Source organism: Rhinopithecus bieti, unplaced genomic scaffold (assembly GCF_001698545.2).
Source record: "Rhinopithecus bieti isolate Rb0 unplaced genomic scaffold, ASM169854v2 scaffold_4101, whole genome shotgun sequence".
Taxonomy (NCBI): domain Eukaryota; kingdom Metazoa; phylum Chordata; class Mammalia; order Primates; family Cercopithecidae; genus Rhinopithecus; species Rhinopithecus bieti.
Genome location: NW_016804458.1, coordinates 645,875 through 655,864, shown reverse-complemented (window position 1 = coordinate 655,864; position 9,990 = coordinate 645,875). Strand labels below are relative to the sequence as shown.

Sequence of the window (9,990 nt, the reverse complement as noted above, 5' to 3'; positions counted from 1 at the left end):
AATTTAAAAAAATTTTTTTTAATTTTATTTTTAATCCAACAAACCTTTCTGGTTGGTATTTCTATTTCACACAGACTGGGCTATCTCCTGGTTGAAAAACAAGCCAAAACAAAATAAAGCATTTTTTTTTTCTAAAATAAGTTAATGTGATTTTAAACAATCATAAAGTTTTTATTTTTAAAATATTTTTGTAAAGCAAAAATTAGTTCAATCTCTTTCCTTTATTTGCCTTTGCCTCAGACTTTTTTTTCTTGCCTTTATTTCATTTTATTCGACTTCTTCTTATATTGAATGTCTTGGTCAAATTTTTAAACTTGAATTTACCAAACTGTTTCTCGTCTGATTTTTTTTTTTCCTGATGACATTTTTTTTTGTTCAAGTTCTTTTTTTTTTTTTTTTTGTTTATAGGTTTCCCTTTTTTTCTATTTTTTTTTTTTTTTTTTTTTTTTTTAAGGTTTACCATTGTTGTTAATACTTGCTTCTCTTGTACTCTTGTTCTTTCAGTAAACATTTTGTTGAAGTTATTTACAGATTTTCTCAGGCATGTAATATCTATTAACTAACTACATATCTGTTTCATCTTTATGATTTCAATGCCTTTTAAATTCAACTTTTTTTTGAGGAATTTCTATTCTCTCTGAAAATTTTGAATTCCAAAGAGAATGGATAATCAATCCTTACATAAGTAACTCATTATCTTAGTTGTCTTAAAGAAACTTATTTAGATTGCAGATCTTTAAATTGACTTGACGTGTTATGTTGTCATTGCTTGTAAAATCTACCTTTAGTGGAAGCAAACAAAATTACTTTAAAACATACATAGAGAGGTTAGATTTTATACCTAGTGCAGAAATCTCTTGATTCAAAACATTTGACAAAAATACCGTAAGTTGAAATTGAGTTATCTTCTGCGGAAGCCAATTCTCCAGCAGTGTTGGTAGTAGAACTGGGGCTCTTTACTATTCCAGTCTGTTGCTCTGATAAGCAACATTGGTGTGTACAGGTGAGATTTTCATCCAGTTAACATTCATTCAGAGAATTATATCTTCTAAAGCTCTCTAACTTAACAAGAGCAGAGTATGTAAGCATCGTACACAGTGCTCAACTACAAAATATTTGATGAATAAATGGCAGGAGCTAAATATAACTAGAAAAAGCTGTAGAACAAAAAAGAGACAAAATCGTAAAAGGACTAGATCTGGAAAAAAACATTCATGAAGATCGTGAATTTTAAAGTTTAGACCCCTGATTCATCTCTACTTATGCATAATCTGTTTTGGAACCCATTGTATATGCCACTATTTCCAGTAACTGATCCAAAATTGAGTTCCATCCTGGAATGTTGTGGTTTCGAAATACTAAATTGTTTACCAGATAAAGAACAATACAGATTTTTCATCAACTTACCCAGGCCTCTTCTGACCACCATTTCCTTAGTATCCTGACAAGAAATTCCGAGTTTCTCCTACTGGTATATAAGCTCTCAGGCTTATGTGAATTTGTCTTCTTTCTCACTCAGGAGATTTCTCTGCTTTCCCATGCCCTGCATCATTCTTTCATCCCTAGGGGCTGATCTGTCCATTTCCTGTGGGGTACATGCTTGGCCCAAATGTGTGTAATTATGAAGTTTCCCTTGGGATCTGGGGTGGTGGGATGGGGATAGTTCTTGATGCCTGGTGCATACAGTTTGTGTCTCAGAAGAAGAATAGAAAACAATTAACTGAGCATTTGTCAAAAATACTGGCACGTGCTCATGTCTTTTAGCTCCCCAAAGATTTGCCTTCTGCTTTGCTAACCTCAGGATACTGGCCAGCCAGATGGAAAGACTGCCAAGCACATCCAGCTCATGTAGCCAGAAGGCCACTCCATTTGAGTATCTGGAAATCATTCTTCGCTCACTTGGGAGGTTCTGGGGCCTCTTTATTTCCTCAGAAACAAGGCCCACCCCAATGATTTCAAGAGCACATTGCAGCCTAGTCTCCACAAGCGAACAAGCTGTGAGAGCTGGAAATCTGCAGCTCCTCTCCTGCTCTATTTAATGCAGTACATTCTTTTCCCAGCAACATAGGTTTACGGCCTCCCAAGACCCTTCTCATGAAAGGTACTAAAATGCAGTGTCAAGTTAAGTTAAGATGAGTGATTAGGGAAATCTGTAGCTACTGAGAATGAGGTTCCCGGATGAGTATCAGAAGCGACCACAGAAGGTGAGGGTTTGCCTCTTTTCCATCTGTTGTCAGGAATAATAAAGAGAAGCAGAAGGCATTGGTTTGCTTCTCAAATTCCCAGCTCTGCTTCTTACTGTTGCCAATAATGATGCACTGGGTAGGGGATGAAGCTTCCTTCCCATATCTCTTTCCTGGCTTTGGTGATGGACTGGCCACATCTAGAAGAGAAAGAAATGAAATTCCCTGAATGCAGGTCGGTGGCCAAGGTCCTACCAAGGTCAGTTGTTGAGTAGGAGAGCTCCTTTACCTGCAGGACCTTACCAGAATGTCTGCAAGGCAATGATACCAATGTGAAAATAAACCCTATCTTTCACTCTGCACTTCTCTTCTTATCTCAGATTAAAATGTGCCCCCCTTTTTAAAAACATCAAGCAAATACAATAAAGATGAAAAAAGTGACTGACAGAAAGATAGAAATTTAGAGGAAATAAATTTATACTTGACTGTTCCTCCTCCCCACCGCTTCCATTCCTTAAATTGGAAACAATACTTCAGTAATGGTCTTTCTAATATATAAATGTAACCATATCACTTTCTTGCTTTAAAGTCTGCAACTGTTATTTAGAGTCAAGTTAATGGTCTTTAGTGTAATACTCCCCTACAACCACCCCAAACTCAAGCCAGGCTGAATTGTTGCAGCTCCTTAAATCATCAGGTCCTTTAGAGTTTCCACAGTTGGACACAAGCCACACCCCATACTTGAGATGCCTTTATTTCCCTGGTCTTGCAAAACTGCTGATTTAAAATGCCATTCAGATGTCCCTCTCACTTGCAAATCTTCTCCAGCTCTACCAAGAATAGCACTTGCTGTCTTTGCACCATGGAATTGTGTGTGTATCTTTTATAACATTATATTATTTTGGTTTTGTTGCTGTTGTTCACTTGCATGTGTATCCTAGTTGACTGATTTCTTTGGGGGCAGGGATTTTGTGTTATTGTCCCATTAACCCCAAGGTTTCTGAATGACTGCAGTGCAGCAGATTCATTACACTGTTGCAGAATGAATGGACAAAACTGGAAAATATAACTAAAGTTTGTATATATTTCCCCATTTTCTAAATTCTCACATCTTAAGAAAGATGCTTTTTCCTCCTTTTTCATATTTTGTTGAAGTAGTACAGTCTTTCATCTCTTCCCTTTATTCCTATCTTTCTTTCTTGATTTTATCTTTTTTTGGAAAAGAAGGTATTTGGCATGGCATCCTTCTCTCTACTCTCATCATCATGGCTGCATTCTCCTATCAGAGACCCAGAGACCTCAGCTCTTGTCAAGCAGCCCTCTCTCATGGCTGCAGCGCCCACTGGGATCTGTGCTCTCTCTCATTCATTGCCCTTGGGGTGCAAGAGTAAAGACCACTTCCCACTATGAACAGTCCCTTGGTTATTCTCCCTCCCTCCAAATGTGTAAATAGTCCCTTCGTTAAATGCTCTTTACCCTTTGAGTGAGCCAGAGACCTCAGCTCTTGTCAAGCAGCCCTCTCTCATGGCTGCAGCGCCCACTGGGATCTGTGCTCCCTCTCATTCATTGCCCTTGGGGTGCAAGAGTAAAGACCACTTCCCACTATGAACAGTCCCTTGGTTATTCTCCCTCCCTCCAAATGTGTAAATAGTCCCTTCGTTAAATGCTCTTTACCTTTTGAGTGAGCCATCTCTTTCCTGCCTCAACCCTGACTGATACTGTGGTCAACAAATAATAATTGACTTACTATTTATTAACTAATCTCTTAATTTATAAACAACAATAGGGATTTCTTCCACTTAGTTACATCATATCCACAATGATATCTGTAGGAGTCAGGAGCCAAAGGCTTGAAAATGTTTAGGGACCCCAGAGAAATATTCTCCATTGAAGTTGAAATTTGTATTTTCAGTCTTTCCTGTTATATATCTCTGTCCTACTCATGCAACAAACATTTATTAATCACTGCTTTCTCTTCATTCTTATCTTTGATTTTTTAAGTCTTATCTTTCCCCTTTTCTATGTGAGAATATTCTTAGATCATAAGTCAGAGAACTTCGACTACTGGCTATGTAATTAGGCAAGTCTCTGCATCTTGGTTTCCTTATCTATGAAATGGGGAGGATGATGCCTCTCTTACAGAACCCACAGAGCTGCTGAGTAAATCCAATAAAACAATTGTATGTATAATCTGTAATCGCATTTACTACTTTTACTGTTTTTGCTGTTTTCATGTTTTTAATTGTTGATGTCTTTTCCTCCGTAGTGCTTCTTTTTTTTCAAATAAAAGTTTTTTCTTTCTGCTGTTTTAGGTTTTCTTCCTTTTCCATGACATTCCTTTCATGCTCCTTTTCCACAAGTGCCACCCTCTTGACTAGTCTTTTGAAAATACCCCGCAAGACCCCATTAGTCTATACCTCAGCTCCTTTGGGACTGTCCTATTCCTTTTTCTCTCTTGCCTTAGTGGCTTTCTTAAAAGCTTGTTTAAAAAAATCTTCCCTCTGTGGTAAAAGGATAAAATTCTAGAAAATATAAACTTGTACCTAGACTGAAACAGATGTATAATTCTCCTTTGTTGAAATGGTTTGGCTTTGTGTCCTCATCCAAATCTCATCTTGAATTATAATCCCATAATCCCCATGTGTCAAGGACAAGACCTGGTGAGAGATGATTGGGTCATGGGGGCAGTTTCCCCCATGCTGTTCTTGTGATAGTGAGTTCTCGCAAGATCTGATAGTTCTATAAGTGTTTAACATTTCCTCCTACATATGCTTTTTCTGTCTCCTGCCGCCTTGTAGAGAAGGTATCTGCTTCTCTTTCTGCCATCATTGTAAGTTTCCTGAGGCCTCCCAGACAGGTGGAACTGTGAATCAATTAAAACTCCTCTGTTGATAAATTATCCAGCCTTGGGTAGTATCTTGATAGCAGTGTGAGAATGGACTAATACATTTGTTTTGTGATTTTTGAGAATAAAGTTAATGGTGAATATCAGAAAGGTTTTTAGGGTTCAGTTGATCACAACCTGAATAGTGTCTTCATATGCTACCGTTGTAATTAGTAGTCTAATAACACCACCAAGGTATTGTCCCATTCATCTTTCTATGTATTCTCATTTCTTATTCTTAATATTATTTGCTCAGTGTTTATTGAGCAGCTATTTTTTGTCAGTCTTTTGTTCAGTGCTGCATTTTTAAGAGAGGCATTGTCTTCACTCCCAGCAAGTGTACAGTTCAGTGGGGATAAAAATGAGCATGCTGATAATTACAAGACATGTTAGGATAAAACACAAATGAGTTTTGTTCCCTGATACATCCACAACATCAAGAACAGTTTCTTGGACATAGCAGGTCCCTAATAAATACTGTTGAGTTTATGAATGGATCTTGAGATTCCAAATGTCGAATAGGAATTCATCAGTTAAAAAGAGTGGGATGAGGCATTGGAATAGGCAGAAGAAATGGCTCAGAGGCAAAAGAAAGCATGATAGTTATGGGAAAGTGCAGGTTTCTGTTTAGCAAGAGCTTTATGTGGGAATGAGATTTGGTGAGAATTGAGCTCAATAAATCAACATATCCCTTGATAATGACTACGACCTACTGTGTGTCTCCCACATATCAAGTACTTTATATAAATTATCTTAAACCTTAGCGCTATGAAGAAAAGTATTATTCAGTCTCCTTTGCTCATTCAACTCAATTTCACCTAGATACAAGTGATGGCAGTGTTCAAGGATAGCCATATACTTGATCCTGGCCATACATTTCTTTGATGACTGATAAGATGGTCAAACCGTGAAAGTTGAGTTCAGCTGCCTGCAGGAAAAAGAATACAGATTTTAGAAATGTTTTTTTCAGCTGTTATCACACTCTTATTATGTGGGAATAAATTTAAGAAGACCCTAGGTAGTAAATAATCTGGAGCCTTCAACTGTGGTGCAATGAGTTTTATTAAGCAGTTGGATGCCAAATTTTAGTACAATGTGCAATAAGTAAACCAGAGGCAGTAGAACTGGAGCATAACTCTACTCAGAACAAAGAACTCTGAGAAAACACTATGTTCTCTGGCTAACCCATCAAAAGGTGTGAGTTTGAAGTGAACTACAGCAGAACTGCAGAGATTATGACTTTTTTAAATTCTAAGAACTTTCAAATTAATGGATGGAAATTTATACTGAAGGCTATTGCTAAGTGGTCCTGAGAATCCTAGGCATTTTGTGCAGAGAAGATCTTATAGATATTTTACTGTAACTTCCTTGTTTTGTAGAGGTGGAAACTGAGGTCCAAGAAGTTCAGGGTCTCACAGCTGGCAATGAAGTTAGTGCTGTCTCCACTGCACCACATTGTCTCTGCAGAAGTTTTCAGTGTTGCTCTTCTATGAGATGATCTCTTTAGTTAAATCATAGGATGCACAGAATTTGCACCACTCTTTCTTAATATCTACTTTCAAGTCACTTAGTTGTTTGTTTTTTAAAGTTACTCTAAGCTCCTTAGGGATGTGGAAAAACTCCATGAAGGAAGAAGTACATTCAACACTAAAAGAACAACTTTTTTCAATCTTGACTTTATTGCCTTTCTGTTATTTTTATTAAAGAATCCAAAATCAAATGATTTGTCCATATATATGCTTTATTTATTTTGCACTATGTGGCAAGTATTCATAAAATATTAGTTTAAGAAACCAAATATGAGATAAATTGAGTTACTGGCTTACCTTCAGGTCACATAGGAATCACAACCAGGATCCAATTCTTAAGAATCTTAGTTGACACCAAAGGTGTCTCTCCTTGGAGGGGACTTGGTTCACTGAAAAGGGAGATCATGAAGGCCTCAAAGAAAGCTTGGAGAATCCCCCAAGAAGCATTGCAATAGTAGTTTTCTTATAAAGTGTGAGCTTTTATAAGAGAACTTCATGAAACAACTGTTATGGTGCTTTATTCGGGGCTCTTTACTATCATCATTGACAGTGAAGCTTTAATAGGAAAACAAACCAAAAACACTGGGCTGATGAAAACAAATATGGAAGCACCTGGTACAGTATCTAGCAGAGAGAAGATACTTATTACATCTTTATTGATGGAAAGAAGGAAGGAAAAAGGGATAGGAGAGAGAGAGAAGATGGGAAGGGCTTTTAAAAACAGATGATACATACTAGGGTCTGGGAAGGGTGGGTAGGTGAAGCAGGGATGAAGAGAGGTAGGTTAACAGATACAAACATACAGTTAGATAAAAGGTACAACTTCTGTTGTTCAACAGCAAAGTAGAGTGACTATAGTTACAACAATGTATCATGTATTTCAAAATAGCTAGAAGAGAGTAGCTTGAATTGTTCCCAACACATAGAAAAAATAAATAATCAAAGTGATAAATACCTCAAATATCCCAACTTGATCATTACACAACCTATGCATGTAACAAAACATCACATCCACCTTCCTTAAAATATAAAATACTATGTATCAGTAAAAAGTAAAAATACAAAATTTAAAGCACCTTTTAACACATGAAATAACCAGCTGGCATCATAATGACAGGATCAAATTCACAGAAAACAATATTAACCTTAAATGTAAATGGGCTAAATGCCTCAACTAAAAGACACAGACTGGCAATTGGATAAGGCATCAAGACCCATCAGTATGCTGTATTCAGGAGACCCATCTCACATGCAGAGACACATATAGGCTCAAAATAAAGGGATGGAGAAATATTTACCAAGAAAATGTAAAGCAAAAAGAGCAGGGGTTGCAATTCTAGTCTCTGATAAAACAGACTTTAAACCAACAAAGATCAAAAGAGACAAAGAAGGACATAACATAATGGTAAAGGGATCTATGCAACAAGAAGATCAAATAATCCTAAATATATATGCCCCCAATACAGGAGCACCCAGATTCATAAAGCAAGTTCTTAGAGATGTACAAAGGGACTTAGACACAATAATAGTGGAGACTTTAACACCCTACACTGTCAGTGTTGGACAGATCAATGAAACAGAAAATTAACAAGGATATTCAGGACTTGAACTCAACTCTGGACCAAACGGACCTAATAGACATCTACAGAACTGTCCACCCCAAGTAAACAGAATATATATTCTTCTCAGGACCACATCACACATATTCTAAAATTGACCACATCTCTTCCCGGAAGTAACAACACTCCTCATAATGCAAAAAGAAAGGAATAATATGCAAACAGTCTCTCAGGACCACAGTGCATCAAATTTAGAACTCAGGATTAAAACACACTCAAAACACACAATACATGGAACTGGACAACCTGTCCATGATGACTACTGGGTAATAACGAAAGTTAGGCAGATAAATAATTCTTGAAACAATGAGACAAAGACACACATACCAGATTTTGGACCAGTTAGCGTGTTTAGGGGATTTTGCACTAAATGCCCCATTCGAAAGCTGGAAGATAAATGCCTACACTAACATCACACATTGAAAGACAGAGAAGCAAGGAGCAAACAATTCAAAGCTAGACGAAGTCAAGGAAATACTAAGATCAGAGCAGAATTGAAGGAGATAGAGACACAAAAAACCCTGCAAGAAATCAATGAATCCATAAACTGGTGTTTTGAAAAGATTAACAAAATAGACAGACTGCTATCCAGACTAATAAAGAAGAAAAGAGAAAAATCAAATGGACACAATAAAAAATGATAAAGGGGATATCACCAGTGATCCCACAGAAATACAAAATACCATCAGAGAATACTATAAACACCTCTATGCAAATAAACTAGAAAATCTGGAAGAAATGGATACATTCCTGGATGCACATACCCTCCAAAGACTAAACCAGGAAGAAGTCGAATGCCTGAATAGACAAATAACAAGTTCTGAAATTGAGGCACTGATTAATAGCTTACCAAACAAGAAAAGCCCAGGAACAGACAGATTGACAGCTGAATTCTATTGGAGGTACAAAGAGGAGCTGGTACCATTCCTTCTGAAACTATTCCAAACAATAGAAAAGAGAGAATCCTCCCTAACTCATTTTATGAGACCAGCACCGTCCTGATACCACAACCTGGTGGAGACACAACAAAAAAAGAAAATTTCGGGCCAATATCCCTGATGAACATTGATGCAAACATCTTCAATAAAATAATGGCAAACTGAATTCAGCAGCACATCAAAAAGCTTATCCACCACGATCAAGTCAGCTTTACTACCTGGGATGCAAGGCCAGTTCAACATATGCAAATTAATAAATGTAATCCATCACATAAACAGAACCAGTGACAAAAACCACATGATTATCTCAATAGATGCAGAAAAGGCCTTCAATAAAATTCAACATGCCTTCATGCTAAAATCTCTCAATAAACTAGTATTGAAGGAACATATCTCAAAATAATAAGAGATATTTATGACAAACCCACAGCCAATATCATACTGAATGGGCAACAGCTGGAAGCATTCCTTTTGAAAACCGGCCCATGACAAGGATGCCCTCTCTCACCACTCCTATTCAATAAAGTATTGGAAATTCTGGCCAGGGCAATCAGGCAATGGAAAGAAATTAAGTGTATTCAAATAGGAAGAGAGGAAGTCAAATTGTCTCTGTTTGCAGATGACATGATTATATATTTAGAAAACCCCATCGTCTCAGCCTAAACTCTCCTTAAACTGATAAGCAACTTTAGCAAAGTCTCAAGATACCAAATCAATGTGCAAAAATCACAAACATCCCTATACACCAATAACAGAGAGCCAGATCATGAGTGTACTCCCATTCACAATTACTACAAAGAGAATAAAGTACCTAGGAATACAGCTTACAAGGGATAT

General features: G+C 37.1%; 1 long non-coding RNA gene across 1 annotated transcript in view; it reads right to left on the bottom strand.

The window, feature by feature from the left end:
• The window catches only part of LOC108527265 (uncharacterized), a 10,232-nt gene extending 3,247 nt beyond the window's left edge, over window positions 1-6,985 (bottom strand). The window contains exons 1-2 of the long non-coding RNA XR_001884767.1: window positions 6,894-6,985; window positions 1,408-2,383 (exon numbers count right to left, since the gene is read on the bottom strand). This is a non-coding gene — a long non-coding RNA (uncharacterized LOC108527265). The remainder of the gene's footprint in view (window positions 1-1,407; window positions 2,384-6,893) is intronic.
• Between the last annotated feature and the right edge of the window lie 3,005 nt (window positions 6,986-9,990).